The sequence below is a fragment of the Mesoplodon bidens genome, assembly GCF_964165515.1.
Source record: "Mesoplodon bidens genome assembly, contig: HAP1_SCAFFOLD_165, whole genome shotgun sequence".
In the NCBI taxonomy this organism is placed as follows: Eukaryota; Metazoa; Chordata; class Mammalia; order Artiodactyla; family Ziphiidae; genus Mesoplodon; species Mesoplodon bidens.
Window position 1 is genome coordinate 405566 of NW_027672048.1, and position 21497 is coordinate 427062.

Here is a 21497-nt window from a genome sequence, read left to right on the forward strand (position 1 = left end):
GCACAGCAATGAGCACTGAGCAATTAGTGTGTGCCAGGCTCCATATTCCTTCTCTGCCTCCTCTTGTTTAACAGTTACATGAGTCCTATGAAGTAGGCTATTCTCATACTTTTCCAATAATGAACCTGAAGCTTAGGGAAGTTAATTAGCTGAAATTACTTGACTAGTGTGTGGTGAAGCTGAGATTTTAACTTCTGTCTGATTCCAAAGCCATGCTCTTAGAAAGCAAATGACGCACATACATGTACATTATCTGTTCTAAGAAAAATTGTGTTCTTTAGTGTTAAAAATTATGAAAATCACTGAGAGTGTTTCTCCACAAATCTACTTCTTATTATTGCCTCACTTACCCTCCTTTTTAAAATATCTATTTATTTGGCTGTGCAGGTCTTAGTTGCAGCACACAGGATCTTTAGTTGTGGCACACAGGATCTAGTTCCCTGACCAGGGATCAAACCCGGCCCCCATGCATTGGGAGCACAGAGTCTTAGCCACTGGACCACCAGGGAAGTCCCATCACTTAACCTCCTTCTTAAAAGAAAGGTCCAAAGAGAACAAAATATAGGGACACAGCTAAACATAAGCTTCTCTTACTGAATGGAAGGTTAAAATGTTCTAATTGTCCCTTTGTATCCCACAGCTGAAGAAAGCCCTTGATGAAAGCAACTTCAGAGAAGTGGAAGTATCCCGGACCAACCGGGAGCTGCGGCAGACACTTACAGAGTTGGAAAAGGTACTGAACAGCATAAAGGAGAAAATAAAGGATCAAAAGGCCCAAATTAAGTTCCACTTATCAGCTAAGGCGAATAAGGCTCAGAACATAGAGAGGAGGAAGGTTGTATGAGAAACCCTAACTCTCCTCTCCTCCTTAGTATCTGATGAGGATCCAGGCAGGGAGTGGTGTCTGGTGAAGATGGTTTCAGAGCCCCACCACCACCATGTGTTCTCTGGGAATTAGAGCTACACCTGGGAAGTGGGCAGATTGCCCGGGGTGAGGTGGGGGGAGACTCTGTCCCGCAGAGATACTGCTGCATCATTGTTTGGTTTCTCATTAGCTGCCAGTGTCACATTCTGGCTCCCCAGCTGTCTCTTCCACAGTGATTGTACAAGACTTAGCTCTTTCGGGTTCAGGGGGCTGGATGGGAAGGAGAGCCCAGCAGAAACTGGTAACTGTGGATCTCATGTGGGATTCTTTCTGTCAGCCTATAGGCAAAAAGAGCAAGCCAGTTTCTCCACTGATCATCTTTCTATGTTATTTCCACATTTACTTTCAGCAAATAGAAACAGAATTGAGCCAAATGGAGTTAAATAAGGATCAGTATCAGAAAAAAAGTTATGAACAGGTAGATTATTTCCACACACAGTTTACCATTCACAAGAAATCCAAAACTTGGACAGGTTCACCAACCGTCTCCCTCTTTGTGCCCTACCAGTCACTGAGTATCCAGAAATGTGTATCTGAAATGACTAACCTACAGCAGGAGATGCAGCTGTTGGCCAAGAGCCAACATGATCTGTCAGCTCAGAAGAAACAGCAAGAGCTGCAACTCGAGGCAGAGCAGAAGAGGAGGTGGGAGCTGGAGCATAGGTGCCAGGTAAAAGGATTCCTAAGATTCATCTCAGAGATTACCAGCAAAGGCCATGTGCAAAACCCAGCATGAGGGCACCTGGCTTTTCTAGGCTCTATAGAAGAAGACAAACTTACAAGTCGTTCATCTTAGCTAAGTCCTTAGAATCATATCTAGGAATGAAGCCTGGAGCTTTGACTATGGCACCTCGTCTTCATGTTCAACTTAATAAAAATGATACTCATTTTAAAGAACGGCTAAAGCTCACATATGCAAAGTACTAGTTACTAAGTAACACTTGTGAACTTCATAATCTTTCAGGAACTTTACACCCCTTGGTTCTTCCCCGTAGCTCGGATACATCTGTTGCCATTACAGGACTTTTATCTACTCCCAACCTATTGAAAAGCACATTTTATTAAGGAAAAGTGACTTCAAGAGACCATCAAACTCTTGCCTTCCAACAGAGATTGTCTGCTATGAAAAGTATTCTCCATTTCTGGAAAGAGAGGTTAATCATCTTTTCTCAGGAGAATCTGTAAATCAAAATCTATAATCATATACACAAATGTATACTGTAGGTTCAACTGAAAATAATAGTTTTTATCCTATAGTCTGGTAGCACCTGGAGTTAGAAAGTACCCCATCATATTTTCATAATTTGCTTGCTCATTTATTACAATATTGAAGCTTTTTCTTCCATATATAGTACATTGGGAGATTTTCAAAAATCTCTGTATCACGTTTTCAGGAATTGGAAGAAACAGTTAGACACCTGAAGAAATGTAAAGAGGCAACGGATGATAAACTGAAAGAAGCTAGTGTGGAATCAGAACAGGTAAGGCAGACCCACGGACATGAAGACTTAGACAAGCTTCCTCAGACACGATGACCCTGAAACACAAGTCCGTGTAATATCCTTCAGTAACACAGTTGTCAGGAGTGCAAAAGGCAAGAACCAATACCTTAGTATAGCCTCCGTTATAAAGAATAGTTTTAGATTAAGATTCTGTGTCTTGCTGAGACATCATAGAATGCTAAAAGATTGATTGATATTGACTAATATTAACTTGGTCGTCCAAGCCCCTGAAATTCCAGAAATGCCTGGAATTGGGATTGACATATCTACACTAATATGTATAAAATAGATAACCAATAAGAACGTGCTGTATAATAAATAAATAAAATTCAATAAAGAAGAGATTCTTAAGCTAACGTTATCACAGTGACATTGCTGCCAGTTTATCCCTTTTGTAGTCATTAAGTTACATGATAATATGACTGTCAGAATGGTATATTAAAAGGAATATGGGGGGGCGTGGTGAAGACGGTGCACTAGGAGGACGGGGAATTCGCGTCTTCTTACAACGAGGGCACCTGGGGGACCACGGACAACTAAGGGGATGGGAGGAACCCCCAGAGACCAGGTAGGACCTTGGGTGTTGGGGGGAGTGAAGGGGGAGGAGAGCTGCCGTCTCTTCTCCCTACAAATCCAGTGGTACTCATTTAAGGGCATATGAGGAAGAGGGGGAACTCTGTAAAATGATTTCATTACTGTTAAAAGATAAATTGAGGAATAATAAAATTAAGACCTTATTTGAACAAAAATCAATCTGAATCAGGCAGTATGCAATCGATTACAATAGAAAGGCGCTCTGAGGAGTTGTATAAAATGAAAGACTTTTATAGGCAGAGGGGAGCAGGAACAAGTAAGTTATATTAGGCAAAAAAGTAGATTAGTTACTAGTAGCAGAGTTACTTCCTTTAAGGGATGGCAGGGGTCTGTCAGGCAGATTACTCACCTAATGCTGATCAGGCCAATCCTGATTGACTGGTTTAAGAGTCCTTTTCTGGGAGAGCCAAAACTGTAATTAAGTCTCAGTTTGGTGACATGAGGTTTAGCATAAGTGACTTCATTGTGGGCCTGTTGTCTTGTTTTCAATAGTAATCACTATGTTATTTTTCCAGTAGACAAGTTTATTAAAATTTCTAAAGAAAAACCAATATTCATAAGAAGTATAAACTACTATGTAAATAAGCTACAAGGATATATTGTACAGCACAGGGAATATAGCCAGTATTTTATAATAACTGGAGTATAATCTATAAAAATTTTTAATCACTGTCCTACACCTAAAACTAATATAATATCATAAATTAACTATACCTCAATAGACAAAATAAATATTATAAAAATATATGCAAGGATAGTCAATAACTGACAGGTGTATTTACATAAACTCCATATAATTTATTTTCACTTCTCCATATATGAGGTCACGAGGTTACGTTTTTTTTTTTAAAAAAAAAAAAAACCTTTAAAGCACAGCAATGAGCACTGAGCAATTAGTGTGTGCCAGGCTCTATATTCCTTCTCTGCCTCCTCTTGCTTAACTGTTACATGAATCCTATGAAGTAGGCTATTCTCATACTTTTCCAATAATGAACCTGAAGCTTAGGGAAGTTAATTAGCTGAAATTACTTGACTAGTGTGTGGTGAAGCTGAGATTTTAACTTCTATCTGATTCCAAAGCCATGCTCTTAGAAAGCAAATGACGCACATACATTTACATTATCTGTTCTAAGAAAAATTGTGTTCTTTAGTGTTAAAAATTATGAAAACCACTGAGAGTGTTTCTCCACAAATCTACTTCTTATTATTGCCTCACTTACCCTCCTTTTTAAAATATCTATTTATTTGGCTGTGCAGGTCTTAGTTGCAGCACACGGGATCTTTCGTTGTGGCACACAGGATCTAGTTCCCTGACCAGGGATCAAACCCGGCCCCCATGCATTGGGAGCACAGAGTCTTAGCCACTGGACCACCAGGGAAGTCCCATCACTTAACCTCCTTTTAAAAAGAAAGTTCCAAAGAGAACAAAATATAGGGACACAGCTAAACATAAACTTCTCTTACTGAATGGAAGGTTAAAATGTTCTAATTTTCCCTTTGTATCCCACAGCTAAAGAAAGCCCTTGATGAAAGCAACTTCAGAGAAGTGGAAGTATCCCGGACCAACCGGGAGCTGCGGCAGTCACTTACAGAGATGGAAAATATAATGAACAGCATCAAGGAGAAAATAAAGGATCAAAAGGCCCAAATTAAGTTCCTCTTATCAGCTAAGGCGAATAATGCACAGAACATAGAGACGAAGAAGGTTGTATGAGAAACCCTAACTCTCCTCTCCTCCTTAGTATCTGATGAGGATCCAGGCAGGGAGTGGTGTCTGGTGAAGATGGTTTCAGAGCCCCACCACCACCATGTGTTCTCTGGGAATTAGAGCTACACCTGGGAAGTGGGCAGATTGCCCGGGGTGAGGTGGGGGGAGACTCTGTCCCGCAGAGATACTGCTGCATCATTGTTTGGTTTCTCATTAGCTGCCAGTGTCACATTCTGGCTCCCCAGCTGTCTCTTCCACAGTGATTGTACAAGACTTAGCTCTTTCGGGTTCAGGGGGCTGGATGGGAAGGAGAGCCCAGCAGGAACTGGTAACAGTGGATCTCATGTGGGATTCTTTCTGTCAGCCTATAGGCAAAAAGAGCAAGCCAGTTTCTCCACTGATCATCTTTCTATGTTATTTCCACATTTACTTTCAGCAAATAGAAACAGAATTGAGCCAAATGGAGTTAAATAAGGATCAGTATCAGAAAAAAAGTTATGAACAGGTAGATTATTTCCACACACAGTTTACCATTCACAGGAAATCCCAAACTTGGACAGGTTCACCAACCGTCTCCCTCTTTGTGCCCTACCAGTCACTGAGTATCCAGAAATGTGTATCTGAAATGACTAACCTACAGCAGGAGATGCAGCCATTGGCCAAGAGCCAACATGATCTGTCAGCTCAGAAGAAACAGCAAGAGCTGCAGCTCGAGGCAGAGCAGAAGAGGAGGTGGGAGCTGGAGCATCGGTGCCAGGTAAAAGGATTCCAAAGATTCATCTCAGAGATTACCAGCAAAGGCCATGTGCAAAACCCAGCATGAGGGCACCTGGCTTTTCTAGGCTCTGTAGAAGAAGACAAACTTACAAGTCATTCATCTTAGCTATGTCCTTAGAATCATATCTAGGAATGAAGCCTGGAGCTTTGACAATGACACCTCATCTTCATGTTAAACTTAATAAAAATGATACTCATTTTTGAAGAATGGCTAAAGCTCACATATGCAAAGAACTAGTTACTAAGTAAGACTTGTGAACTTCATAGTCTTTCAGGAACTTTACACCACTTGGTTCTTCCCCGTAGCTCAGATACATCTGTTGCCATTACAGGAATTTTATCTACTCCCAACCTAATGAAAGCACATTTAATTAAGGAAAAGGGACTTCAAGAGACCATCAAACTCTTGCCTTCCAACAGAGATTGTCTGCTATGAAAAGTATTCTCCATTTCTGGAAAGAGATGTTAATCATCTTTTCTCAGGAGAATCTGTAAATCAAAATCTATAATCATATACACAAATGTATACTGTAGGTTCAACTGAAAATAATAGTTTTTATCCTATAGTCTGGTAGCACCTGGAGTTAGAAAGTACCCCATCATACTTTCATAATTTGGTTCCTCATTTATTACAATATTGAAGCTTTTTCTTCCATATATAGTACATTGGGAGTTTGTCAAAAATCTCTGTATCACGTTTTCAGGAATTGGAAGAAACAGTTAGACACCTGAAGAAATGTAAAGAGGCAACAGAGGATAAACTGAAAGAAGCTAGTGTGGAATCAGAACAGGTAAGGCAGACCCACGGACATGAAGACTTAGACAAGCTTCCTCAGACACGATGACCCTGAAACACAAGTCCGTGTAATATCCTTTAGTAACACGGTTGTCAGGAGTGCAAAAGGCAAGAACCAATACCTTAGTATAGCCTCCGTTATAAAGAATAGTTTTAGATTAAGATTCTGTGTCTTGATGAGACATCATAGAATGCTAATAGATTATTCACATTGACTAATATTAACTTGGTCGTCCAAGTCCCAGAAATTCCAGAAAACCCTGGAATTGGGATTGACATATCTACACTAATATGTATAAAATAGATAACCAATAAGAATGTGCTGTATAATAAATAAATAAAATTCAAAAAAGAAGAGATTCTTTTTTTTTTTTTCTTTTTTTTTGTGGTATGCGGGCCTCTCACTGTTGTGGCCTCTCCCGTTGCGGAGCACAGGCTCCGGATGCGCAGGCCCAGCGGCCATGGCTCACGGGCCCAGCCGCTCCGCGGCATATGGGATCCACCCAGACCGGGGCACGAACCCGTATCCCCTGCATCGGCAGGCGGACTCTCAACCACTGCGCCACCAGGGAGGCCCAAAGAAGAGATTCTTAAGCTAAAGGAATCACAGTGAAATTGCTGCCCGTTTATCCCCTTTATAGCCTTTAAGTTACATGATAATATGACTGTCAGAATGGTATATTAAAAGGAATAGGGGGGGGCGTGGTGAATACGGTGCACTAGGAGGATGCGGAATTCGCGTGTGCTCACAACGAGGGCACCTGGGGGACCACGGACACTAAAGGTGACAGGAGGAACCCCCAGAGACCAGGTAGGACACGGGGCATGGGGGAGTGTGAAGGGGGAGGAGAGCTGCCGTCTCTTCTCCCTACAAATCCAGTGGTACTCATTTAAGGGCATATGAGGAAGAGGGGGAACTCTGTAAAATGATTTCAGTACTGTTAAAAGATAAATTGAGGAATAATAAAATTAAGAGCTTATTTGAACAAAAATCAATTTGAGTCAGGCAGTATGCAATCGATTGCAATAGAAAGGCGCTCTGAGGAGTTGTATAAAATGAAAAACTTTTGTAGGCAGAGGGGAGCAGGAACAAGGAAGTTATACTAGGCAAAAAAGTAGATTAGTTACTTGTAGCAGAGTTACTTCCTTTAAGGGATGGCAGGGGTCTGTCAGGCAGATTACTCACCTAATGCTGATCAGGCCATTTCTGATTGACTGGATTAAGAGTCCTTTTCTGGGAGAGACAAAACTGTAATTAAGTCTCAGTTTGGTGACATAAGGTTTAGCATAAGTGACTTCATTGTGGGCCTGTTTTCTTGTTTTCAATAGTAATCACTATGTTATTTTTCCACTAGACAAGTTTATTAAAATTTCCAAACATAAAGGAATATTCATAAGAATTATAAACTACTATGTAAATAAGCTACAAGGATATATTGTACAGCACAGGGAATATCGCCAGTATTTTATAATAACTGGAGTATAATCTATAAAAATTTTTAATCACTATGTCATACACCTAAATCTAATATAATATCATAAATCAACTATACCTCAAGAGAAAAAAAAGCAAGATTATAAAAATACATTCAAGGATAGTCAATAACTGACAGGTGTATTTACATAAACTCGATATAATTTATTTTCATTTCTCCATACATGAGGTCACAAGTGACAGAAAGAGACGAGCTTCAGCTTTAAAAAAAAAAAAAAAAAAACCTTTAAAGCACAGCAATGAGCACTGAGCAATTAGTGTGTGCCAGGCTCTATATTCCTTCTCTGCCTCCTCTTGTTTAACTGTTACATGAATCCTATGAAGTAGGCTATTCTCACACTTTTCCAATGATGAATCTTTAGCTTAGAGAAGTTAATTATCTGAAATTACTTGACTAGTGTGTGGTGAAGCTGAGATTTTAACTTCTGTCTGATTCCAAAGCCATGCTCTTAGAAAGCAAATGACGCACATACATTTACATTATCTGTTCTAAGAAAAATTGTGTTCTTTAGTTTTAAAATTATGAAAATCACTGAGAGTGTTTCTCCACAAATCTACTTCTTAATATTGCCTCACTTACCCTCCTTTTTAAAATATCTATTTATTTGGCTGTGCCAGGTCTTAGTTGCAGCACACAGGATCTTTAGTTGTGGCACACAGGATATATTTCCCTGACCAGGGATCAAACCCGGCCCCCATGCATTGGGAGCACAGAGTCTTAGCCACTGGACCACCAGGGAAGTCCCATCACTTAACCTCCTTTTTAAAAGAAAGGTCCAAAGAGAACAAAATATAGGGACACAGCTAAACATAAGCTTCTCTTACTGAATGGAAGGTTAAAATGTTCTAATTTTCCCTTTGTATTCCACAGCTGAAGAAAGCCCTTGATGAAAGCAACTTCAGAGAAGTGGAAGTATCCCGGACTAACCAGGAGCTGCGGCAGAATCTCACAGAGTTGGAAAAGGTACTGAATGGCAGCAAGGAGAAAATAAAGGATCAAAAGGCCCAAATTAAGTTCCTCTTATCAGCTAAGGCGAATAATGCTCAGAACATAGAGAGGAGGAAGGTTGTATGAGAAACCCTAACTCTCCTCTCCTCCTTAGTATCTTAAGAGGATCCAGGCAGGGGGGAGTGGTGTCTGGTGAAGATGGTTTCAGAGCCCCACCACCACCATGTGTTCTCTGGGAATTACAGCTACACCTGGGAAGTGGGCAGGGTGCCTTGTGTGAGGTGCGGGGAGACTCTTTGTCCCGCAGAGATACTGCTGCATCAGTGTTTGGTTTCTCATTAGCTGCCAGTGTCACATTCTGGCTCCCCAGCTGTCTCTTCCACAGTGATTGTACACGACTTTGCTCTTTCGGGGTCAGGGGGCTGGATGGGTAGGAGAGCCCAGCAGGAACTGGTAACAGTGGATCTCATGTGGGATTCTTTCTGTCAGCCTATAGGCAAAAAGAGCAAGCCAGTTTTTCCACTGATCATCTTTCTATGTAATTTCCACATTTACATTCAGCAAATAGAAACAGAATTGAGGCAAATGGAGCTAATTAAGGATCAGTATCAGAAAAAAAGGCGATGAACGGGTAGATGATTTCCACACACAGTTTACCATTCACATGAAATCCAAAACTTGGACAGGTTCACCAACCGTCTCCCTCTTTGTGCCCTACCAGTCACTGAGTATCCAGAAATGTGTATCTGAAATGACTAACCTACAGCAGGAGATGCAGCTGTTGGCCAAGAGCCAACATGATCTGTCAGCTCAGAATAAACAGCAAGAGCTGCAGCTCGAGGCAGAGCAGAAGAGGAGGTGGGAGCTGGAGCATCACTGCCAGGTAAAAGGGTTCCTAAGATTCATCTCAGAGATTACCAGCAAAGGCCATGTGCAAAACCCAGCATGAGGGCACCTGGCTTTTCTAGGCTCTATAGAAGAAGACAAACTTACAAGTCGTTCATCTTAGCTAAGTCCTTAGAATCATATCTAGGAATGAAGCCTGGAGCTTTGACTATGGCACCTTGTCTTCATGTTCAACTTAATAAAAATGATACTCATTTTAAAGAACGGCTAAAGCTCACATATGCAAAGTACTAGCTACTAAGTAAGACTTGTGAACTTCATAGTCTTTCAGGAACTTTACACCACTTGGTTCTTCCCCGTAGCTCAGATACATCTGTTGCCATTACAGGAATTTTATCTACTCCCAACCTAATGAAAGCACATTTAATTAAGGAAAAGGGACTTCAAGAGACCATCAAACTCTTGCCTTCCAACAGAGATTGTCTGCTATGAAAAGTATTCTCCATTTCTGGAAAGAGATGTTAATCATCTTTTCTCAGGAGAATCTGTAGATCAAAATCTATAATCATATACACAAATGTATACTGTAGGTTCAACTGAAAATAATAGTTTTTATCCTATAGTCTGGTAGCACCTGGAGTTAGAAAGTACCCCATCATACTTTCATAATTTGGTTGTTCATTTATTACAATATTGAAGCTTTTTCTTCCATATATAGTACATTGGGAGTTTGTCAAAAATCTCTGTATCACGTTTTCAGGAATTGGAAGAAACAGTTAGACACCTGAAGAAATGTAAAGAGGCAACAGAGGATAAACTGAAAGAAGCTAGTGTGGAATCAGAACAGGTAAGGCAGACCCACGGACATGAAGATTTAGACAAGCTTCCTCAGACACGATGACCCTGAAACACAAGTCCGTGTAATATCCTTCAGTAACACAGTTGTCAGGAGTGCAAAAGGCAACAACCAATACCTTAATATAGCCTCCGTTATAAAGAATAGTTTTAGATTAAGATTCTGTGTCCTGATGAGACATCATCAATGCGATAATATTGATTGATATTGACTAATATTAACTTGGTCGTCCAAGCCCCTGAAATTCCAGAAATCCCTGGAATTGGGATTGACATATCTACACTAATATGTATAAAATAGATAACCAATAAGAACGTGCTGTATAATAAATAAATAAAATACAATAAAGAAGAGATTCTTAGGCTAAAGTTATCACAGTGACATTGCTGCCAGTTTATCCCTTTTGTAGTCATTAAGTTACATGATAATATGACTGTCAGAATGGTATATTAAAAGGAATATGGGGGGGCGGGGAGAAGACGGTGCACTAACGGGACGCAGAATACGCGTCTCCTCACAACGAGGGCACCTGGGGGACCACGGTCACCTAAGGGGATGGGAGGAACCCCCAGAGACCAGGTAGGACCTGGGGCGTGGGGGGGCGTAAAGGGGGAGGAGAGCTGCCGTCTCTTCTTCCTACAAATCCAGTGGTACTCATTTAAGGGCATATGAGGAAGAGGGGGAACTCTGTAAAATGATTTCAGTGCTGTTAAAAGATAAACTGAGGAATAATAAAATTAAGAGTTTATTTGAACAAAAATCAATCTGAATCAGGCAGTATGCAATCTATTGCAATAGAAAGGAGCTCTGAGGAGTTGTATAAAATGAAAGACTTTTATAGGCAGAGGGGAGCCGGAACAAGGAATTTATACTAGGCAAAAAAGTAGATTAGTTACTAGTAGCAGAGTTACTTCCTTTAAGGAACGGCAGGGGTCTGTCAGGCAGATTACTCACCTAATGCTGATCAGGCCATTCCTGATTGACTGGTTTAAGAGTCCTTTTCTGGGAGAGCCAAAACTGTAATTAAGTCTCAGTTTGGTGACATGAGGTTTAGCATAAGTGACTTCATTGTGGGCCTGTTGTCTTGTTTTGAATAGTAATCACTATGTTATTTTTCCAGTAGACAAGTTTATTAAAATTTCTAAACAAAAAGCAATATTCATAAGAAGTATAAACTACTATGTAAATAAGCTACAAGGATATATTGTACAGCACTGGGAATATAGCCAGTATTTTATAATAACTGGAGTATAATCTATAAAAATTTTTAATCACTATGTACTACACCTAATACTAATATAATATCATAAATTAACTATACCTCAATAGACAAAATAAATATTATAAAAATATATGCAACGGTAGTCAATAACTGACAGGTATATTTACATAAACTCCATATAATTTATTTTCACTTCTCCATATATGAGGTCACGAGGTTAAGTTTTTTTTAAAAAAAAAAAACCTTTAAAGCACAGCAATGAGCACTGAGCAATTAGTGTGTGCCAGGCTCTATATTCCTTCTCTGCCTCCTCTTGTTTAACTGTTACATGAATCCTATGAAGTAGGCTATTCTCATACTTTTCCAATGATGAACCTGAAGCTTAGGGAAGTTAATTATCTGAAATTACTTGACTAGTGTGTGGTGAAGCTGAGATTTTAACTTCTGTCTGATTCCAAAGCCATGCTCTTAGAAAGCAAATGACGCACATACATTTGCATTATCTGTTCTAAGAAAAATTGTGTTCTTTAGTGTTAAAAATTATGAAAATCACTGTGAGTGTTTCTCCACAAATCTACTTCTTAATATTGCCTCACTTAAACTCCTTTTTAAAATATCTATTTATTTGGCTGTGCCAGGTCTTAGTTGCAGCACACAGGATCTTTAGTTGTGGCACACAGGATCTAGTTCCCTGACCAGGGATCAAACCCGGCCCCCATGCATTGGGAGCACAGAGTCTTAGCCACTGGACCACCAGGGAAGTCCCATCACTTAACCTCCTTTTACAAAGAAAGGTCCAAAGAGAAGAAAATATAGGGATACAGCTAAACATAAGCTTCTCTTACTGAGTGGAAGGTTAAAATGTTCTAATTTTCCCTTTGTATCCCACAGCTGAAGAAAGCCCTTGATGAAAGCAGCTTCAGGGAAGTGGAAGTATCCCAGACCAACCGGGAGCTGCGGCAGACACTCACAGAGATGGAAAATATAATGAACAGCATCAAGGAGAAAATAAAGGATCAAAAGGCGCAAATTACGTTCCTCTTATCAGCTAAGGCGAATAATGCTCAGAACATAGAGAGAAAGAAGGTTGTATGAGAAACCCTAACTCTCCTCTCCTCCTTAGTATCTGATAAGGATCCAGGGAGGAAGTGGTGTCTGGGGAAGATGGTTTCAGAGCCCCACCACCATCATGTGTTCTCTTGGAATTAGAGCTACACCTGGGAAGTGGGCAGATTGCCTGGGGGGAGGGGGGGAGACCCTTTTTCCCACAGAGATACTGCTGCATCAGTGTTTGGTTTCTCATTAGCTGCCAGTGTCACATTCTGGCTCCCCAGCTGTCTCTTCCACAGTGACTGTACATGACTTTGCTCTTGCCTTCCAACAGAGATTGTCTGCTATGAAAAGTATTCTCCAGTTCTTGAAAGAGATGTTAATCATCTTTTCTCAGGAGAATCTGTATATCAAAATCCATAATCATATACACAAATGTATACTGTAGGTTCAACTGAAAACAATAGTTATTATCCTATAGTCTGGTAGCATCTGGAGTTAGAAAGTACCCCATCATACTTTCATAATTTGATTGCTCATTTATTACAATATTGAAGCCTTTTCTTCCATATATAGTACATTGGGAGTTTTTCAAAAATCTCTCTATCACGTTTTCAGGAATTGGAAGAAACAGTTAGACACCTGAAGAAATGTAAAGAGGCAACAGAGGATAAACTGAAAGAAGCTAGTGTGGAATCAGAACAGGTAAGGCAGACCCACGGACATGAAGACTTAGACAAGCTTCCTCAGACACGATGACCATGAAACACAAGACCGTGTAATATCCTTCAGTAACACAGTTGTCAGGAGTGCAAAAGGCAAGAACCAATACCTTAGTATAGCCTCCGTTATAAAGAATAGTTTTAGATTAAGATTCTGTGTCTTGATGAGACATCATAGAATACTAAAAGATTGATTGACATTGACTAATATTAACTTGGTCGTCCAAGCCCTGAAATTTCAGAAATCCCTGGAATTGGGATTGACATATCTACACTAATATGTATAAAATAGATAACCAATAGAAACGTGCTGTATAATAAATAAATAAAATTCAAAAAAGAAGAGATTCTTAAGCTAAAGGTATCACAGTGACATTGCTGGCAGTTTATCCCTTTTGTAGTCATTAAGTTACATGATAATATGACTGTCAGAATGGTATATTAAAAGGAATATGGGGGGGCGGGGTGTAGACGGTGCACTAGGAGGACGCAGAATACGCGTCTCCTCACAACGAGGGCACCTGGGGGACCACGGTCACCTAAGGGGATGGGAGGAACCCCCAGAGACCAGGTAGGACCTGGGGCGTGGGGGGGAATAAGCGGGGAGGAGAGCTGCCGTCTCTTCTTCCTACAAATCCAGTGGTACTCATTTAAGGGCATATGAGGAAGAGGGGGAACTCTGTAAAATGATTTCAGTACTGTTAAAAGATAAATTGAGGAATAATAAAATTAAGAGATTATTTGAACAAAAATCAATTTGAATCAGGCAGTATGCAATCGATTGCAATAGAACGGCGCTCTGAGGGGTTGTATAAAATGAAAGACTTTTATAGGCAGAGGGGAGCAGGAACAAGGAAGTTATACTAGGCAAAAAAGTAGATTAGTTACTAGTAGCAGAGTTACTTCCTTTAAGGAATGGCAGGGGTCTGTCAGGCAGATTACTCACCTAATGCTGATCAGGCCATTCCTGATTGACTGGTTTAAAAGTCCTTTTCTGGGAGAGCCAAAACTGTAATTAAGTCTCAGTTTGGTGACATAAGGTTTAGCATAAGTGACTTCATTGTGGGCCTGTTGTCTTGTTTTGAATAGTAATCACTATGTTATTTTTCCAGTAGACAAGTTTATTAAAATTTCTAAACATAAAGCAATATTCATAAGAAGTATAAACTACTATGTAAATAAGCTACAAGGATATATTGTACAGCACAGAGAATATAGCCAGTATTTTATAATAACTGGAGTATAATCTATAAAAATTTTTAATCACTATGTCATACACCTAAATCTAATATAATGTCATAAATGAACAATACATCAAGAGAAAAAAAAGCAAGATTATAAAAATATATGCAAGGTTCAGCAATAACTGACAGGTGTATTTACATAAACTCCATATAATTTATATTCACTTCTCCATATGTGAGGTAACAAGTGACAGAAAGAGACGAGCTTAAGCTTTAAAAAAAAAAAAAAAAACCTTTGAAGCACAGCAATGAGCACTGAGCAATTAGTAATTGCCAGGCACTATATTCCTTCTCTGCCTCCTCTTGTTTTACTGTTACATGAATCCTATGAAGTAGGCTATTCTCATACTTTTCCCATGATGAATCTTCAGCTTAGAGAAGCTAATTATCTGAAATTACTTGACTAGTGTGTGGTGAAGCTGAGATTTTAACTTCTGTCTGATTCCAAAGCCATGCTCTTAGAAAGCAAATGACGAACATACATTTATATAATCTGTTCTAAGAAAAATTGTTTTCTTTAGTGTTAAAAATTATGAAAATCACTGAGAGTGTTTCTCCACAAATCTACTTATTATTGCCTCACTTACCCTCCTTTTTAAAATATCTATTTATTTGGCTGTGCCAGGTCTTAGTTGCAGCACACAGGATCTTTAGTTGTGGCACACAGGATCTAGTTCCCTGACCAGGGATCAAACCCGGCCCCCATGCATTGGGAGCACAGAGTCTTAGCCACTGGACCACCAGGGAAGTCCCATCACTTAACCTCCTTTTTAAAAGAAAGGTCCAAAGAGAACAAAATATAGGGACACAGCTAAACATAAGCTTCTCTTACTGAATGGAAGGTTAAAATGTTCTAATTGTCCCTTTGTATCCCACAGCTGAAGAAAGCCCTTGATGAAAGCAACTTCAGAGAAGTGGAAGTATCCCGGACCAACCGGGAGCTGCGGCAGAAACTCACAGAGTTGGAAAAGGTACAGAACAGCAGCAAGGAGAAAATAAAGGATCAAAAGGCCCAAATTAAGTTCCACTTATCAGCTAAGGCGAATAATGCTCAGAACATAGAGAGGAGGAAGGTTGTATGAGAAACCCTAACTCTCCTCTCCTCCTTAGTATCTGATGAGGATCCAGGCAGGCAGTGGTGTCTGGGGAAGATGGTTTCAGAGCCCCACCACCAACATGTGTTCTCTTGGAATGACAGTTACACCTGGGAAGTGGGCAGATTGCCTGGGGGGAGATGGGTGGGAGACTGTTTGTCCCGCAGAGATACTGCTGCATCAGTGTTTGGTTTCTCATTAGCTGCCAGTGTCACATTCTGGCTCCCCAGCTGTATCTTCCACAGTGATTGTACAAGACGTTGCTCTTGCCTTCCAACCGAGATTGTCTGCTATGAAAAGTATTCTCCAGTTCTTGAAAGAGATGTTAATCATCTTTTCTCAGGAGAATCTGTAAATCAAAATCTATAATCATATACACAAATGTATACTGTAGCTTCAACTGAAAATAATAGTTTTTATCCTATACTCTGGTAGCACCTGGAGTTAGAAAGTACCCCATCATACTTTCATAATTTGGTTGCTCATTTATTACAATATTGAAGCTTTTTCTTCCATATATAGTACGTTGAGAGTTTGTCAAAGATCTCTGTATCACGTTTTCAGGAATTGGAAGAAACAGTTAGACACCTGAAGAAATGTAAAGAGGCAACAGAGGATAAACTGAAAGAAGCTAGTGTGGAATCAGAACAGGTAAGGCAGACCCATGGACATGAAGCCTTAGACAAGCTTCCTCAGACACGATGACACTGAAACACAAGTCTGTGTAATATCCTTCAGTAACACAGTTGTCAGGAGTGCAAAAGGCAAGAACCAATACCTTAGTATAGCCTCTGTTATAAAGAATAGTTTTAGATTAAGATTCTGTGTCTTGATGAGACATCATCAATGTGATAATATTGATTGACATTGACTAATATTAACTTGGTCGTCCAAGCCCCTGAAATTCCAGAAATCCCTGGAATTGGGATTGACATATCTACACTAATATGTATAAAATAGATAACCAATAAGAACGTGCTGTATAATAAATAAATAAAATTCAAAAAAGAGGAGATTCTTAGGCTAAAGGTATCACAGTGACATTGCTGGCAGTTTATCCCTTTTGTAGCCATTAAGTTACATGATAATATGACTGTCAGAATGGTATATTAAAAGGAATATGGGGGGGCAAGGTGAAGACGGTGCACTAGGAGGATGCGGAATTCGCGTCTCCTCACAACGAGGGCACCTGGGGAACCACGGTCACCTAAGGGGATGGGAGGAACCCCCAGAGACCAGGTAGGACCTGGGACATGGGGGGGGAGTGAAGGGGGAGGAGAGCTGCCGTCTCTTCTCCCTACAAATCCAGTGGTACTCATTTAAGGGCATATGAAGAAGAGGGGGAACTCCGTAAAATGATTTCAGTACTGTTAAAAGATAAATTGAGGAATAATAAAATTAAGAGTTTATTTGAACAAAAATCAATCTGAATCAGGCAGTATGCAATCGATTGCAATAGAACGGCGCTCTGAGGGGTTGTATAAAATGAAAGACTTTTATAGGCAGAGGGGAGCAGGAACAAGGAAGTTATACTAGGCCAAAAAGTAGATTAGTTACTAGTAGCAGAGTTACTTCCTTTAAGGGATGGCAGGGGTCTGTCAGGCAGATTACTCACCTAATTCTGATCAGGCCATTCCTGATTGACTGGTTTAAGAGTCCTTTTCTGGGAGAGCCAAAACTGTAATTAAGTCTCAGTTTGGTGACATAAGGTTTAGCATAAGTGACTTCATTGTGGGACTGTTGTCTTGTTTTCAATAGTAATCACTATGTTGTTTTTCCACGAGACAAGTTTATTAAAATTTCTAAACATAAAGGAATATTCATAAGAAGTATAAACTACTATGTAAATAAGCTACAAGCATATATTGTACAGCACAGGGAATATAGCCAGTATTTTATAATAAATGGAGTATAATCTATAAAAATTTTTAATCACTATGTCATACACCTAAATCTAATATAATATCATAAATCAATTATACCTCAGGAGAAAATAAAGCAACATTATAAAAATACATTCAAGGATAGTCAATAACTGACAGGTGTATTTACACAAACTCGATATAATTTATTTTCATTTCTCCATACATGAGGTCACAAGTGACAGAAAGAGACGAGCTTAAGCTTTAAAAAAATAAAAAAAAAACCTTTAAAGCACAGCAATGAGCACTGAGCAATTAGTGTGTGCCAGGCTCTATATTCCTTCTCTGCCTCCTCTTGTTTAACTGTTACATGAATCCTATGAAGTAGGCTATTCTCATACTTTTCCAATGATGAATCTTTAGCTTAGAGAAGTTAATTATCTGAAATTACTTGACTAGTGTGTGGTGAAGCTGAGATTTTAACTTCTGTCTGATTCCAAAGCCATGCTCTTAGAAAGCAAATGATGAACATACATTTACATTATCTGTTCTAAGAAAAATTGTGTTCTTTAGTGTTAAAAATTATGAAAATCACTGAGAGTGTTTCTCCACAAATCTACTTCTTAATATTGCCTCACTTAACCTCCTTTTTAAAATATCTATTTATTTGGCTGTGCCAGGTCTTAGTTGCAGCACACAGGATCTTTAGTTGTGGCACACAGGATCTAGTTCCCTGACCAGGGATCAAACCCGGCCCCCATGCATTGGGAGCACAGAGTCTTAGCCTCTGGACCACCAGGGAGGTCCCATCACTTAACCTCCTTTTTAAAAGAAAGGTCCAAAGAGAACAAAATATAGGGACACAGCTAAACATAAGCTTCTCTTACTGAATGGAAGGTTAAAATGTTCTAATTTTGCTTTGTATCCCACAGCTGAAGAAAGCCCTTGATGAAAGCAACTTCAGAGAAATGGAAGTATCCCGGACAAACCGGGAGTTGCGGCAGAAACTCACAGAGTTGGAAAAGGTACTGAACAGCAGCAAGGGGAAAATAAAGGATCAAAAGGCCCAAATTAAGTTCCACTTATCAGCTAAGGCGAATAATGCTCAGAACATAGAGAGGAGGAAAGTTGTATGGGAAACCCTAACTCTCCTCTCCTCCTTAGTATCTGATGAGGATCCAGGCAGGGAGTGGTGTCTGGGGAAGATGGTTTCAGAGCCCCACCACCACCATGTGTTCTCTGGGAATTACAGCTACACCTGTGAAGTGGGCAGATTGCCTGGGGTGAGGTGCGGGGGAGACTCTTTGTCCCGCAGAGATACTGCTGCATCAGTGTTTGGTTTCTCATTAGCTGCCAGTGTCACATTCTGGCTCCCCAGCTGTCTCTTTCACAGTGATTGTACAAGACGTTGCTCTTGCCTTCCAACAGAGATTGTCTGCTATGAAAAGTATTCTCCAGTTCTGGAAAGAGATGTTAATCATCTTTTCTGAGGAGAATCTGTATATCAAAATCTATAATCATATACAGAAATGTATACTGTAGGTTCAACTGAAAATAATAGTTTTTATCCTATAGTCTGGTAGCACCTGGAGTTAGAAAGTACCCCATCATACTTTCATAATTTGATTGTTCATTTATTACAATATTGAAGCCTTTTCTTCCATATATGGTACATTGGGAGTTTGTCAAAAATCTTTGTATCACGTTTTCAGGAATTGGAAGAAACAGCTAGACACCTGAAGAAATGTAAAGAGGCAAAGGAGGATAAACTGAAAGAAGCTAGTGTGGAATCAGAACAGGTAAGGCAGACCCACGGACATGAAGACTTAGACAAGCTTCCTCAGACACGATGACCCTGAAACACAAGTCCGTGTAATATCCTTCAGTAATACAGTTGCCAGGAGTGCAAAAGGCAAGAACCAATACCTTAGTATAGCCTCCGTTATAAAGAATAGTTTTAGATTAAGATTCTGTGTCTTGATGAGACATCATAGAATGCTAAAAGATTGATTGACATTGACTAATATTAACTTGGTCGTCCAAGCCCCTGAAATTCCAGAAATCCCTGGAATTGGGATTGACATATCTACACTAATATATATAAAATAGATAACCAATAAGAACGTGCTGTATAATAAATAAATAAAATTCAAAAAAGAAGAGATTCTTAAGCTAAAGGTATCACAGTGACATTGCTGCCAGTTTATCCCTTTTGTAGTCATTAAGTTACATGATAATATGACTGTCAGAATGGTATATTAAAAGGAATATGGGGGGGCGGGTTGAAGACGGTGCACTAGGAGGACGCGGAATTCGCGTCTCCTCACAACGAGGGCACCTGTGGGACCACGGACACCTAAGGGGACGGGAGGAACCCCCAGAGACCAGGTAGGACCTGGGACGTGGGGGGGAGTGAAGGGGGAGGAGAGCTGCCGTCTCTTCTCCCTACAAATCCAGTGGTACTCATTTAAGGGCATATGAGGAAGAGGGGGAACTCTGTAAAATGATTTCAGTACTGTTAAAAGATAAATTGAGGAATAATAAAATTAAGAGTTTATTTGAACAAAAATCAATCTGAATCAGGCAGTATGCAATCGATTGCAATAGAAAGGCGCTCTGAGGAGTTGTATAAAATGAAAGACTTTTATAGGCAGAGGGGAGCAGGAACAAGGAATTTATACTAGGCAAAAATGTAGATTAGTTACTAGTAGCAGAGTTACTTCCTTTAAGGGATGGCAGGGGTCTGTCAGGCAGATTACTCACCTAATGCTGATCAGGCCATTCCTGATTGACTGGTTTAAGAGTCCTTTTCTGGGAGAGCCAAAACTGTAATTAAGTCTCAGTTTGGTGACATAAGGTTTAGCATAAGTGACTTCATTGTGGGCCTGTTGTCTTGTTTTGAATAGTAATCACTATGTTATTTTTCCAGTAGACAAGTTTATTAAAATTTCTAAACAAAAAGCAATATTCATAAGAAGTATAAACTACTATGTAAATAAGCTACAAGGATATATTGTACAGCACAGGGAATATAGCCAGTATTTTATAATAACTGGAGTATAATCTATAAAAATTTTTAATCACTATGTCCTACACCTAATACTAATATAATATCATAAATCAACTATACCTCAATAGACAAAATCAATATTATAAAAATATATGCAAGGATAGTCAATAACTGACAGGTGTATTTACATAAACTCCATATAATTTATTTTCACTTCTCCATATATGAGGTCACGATGTTACGTTTTTTTTAAAAAAAAAAAAAATACCTTTAACGCACTGCAATGAGCACTGAGCAATTAGTGTGTGCCAGGCTCTATATTCCTTCTCTGCCTCCTCTTGTTTAACTGTTACATGAATCCTATGAAGTAGGCTGTTCTCATACTTTTCCAATGATGAACCTGAAGCTTAGGGAATTTAATTATCTGAAATTACTTGACTAGTGTGTGGTGAAGCTGAGATTTTAACTTCTGTCTGATTCCAAAGCCATGCTCTTAGAAAGCAAATGACGCACATACATTTACATTATCTGTTCTAAGAAAAATTGTGTTCTTTAGTGTTAAAAATTATGAAAATCACTGAGTGTTTCTCCACAAATCTACTTCTAAATATTGCCTCACTTACCCTCCTTTTTATTTTTTTAATTAGTTTCTGCTTTATAACAAAGTGAATCAGTCATACATATACATCTGCTCCCACATCCCCTCCCCCATGCATCTCCCTCCCTCCCACCCTCCCCATCCCACCCCTCCAGGCGAACACAAAGCACCAAGCTCATCTCCCTGTGCTCTGTGGCGGAATTAAAAAAAAAATGTCATGAAGAACCTATGGGCAAAACGGGAATAA

The 21497-nt window shown here is 39.6% G+C and overlaps 1 pseudogene across 1 annotated transcript in view; it reads left to right on the forward strand.

Annotated features, from left to right (window-relative positions):
* LOC308610683 (coiled-coil domain-containing protein 150-like) overlaps nucleotides 1–21497 on the forward strand; it is a 59438-nt pseudogene that overhangs the window by 11004 nt on the left and 26937 nt on the right. The window contains exons 7-9 of the transcript in view: nucleotides 9308–9377; nucleotides 9468–9629; nucleotides 10353–10439. The product of the transcript in view is annotated as a coiled-coil domain-containing protein 150-like (transcript). The remainder of the gene's footprint in view (nucleotides 1–9307; nucleotides 9378–9467; nucleotides 9630–10352; nucleotides 10440–21497) is intronic.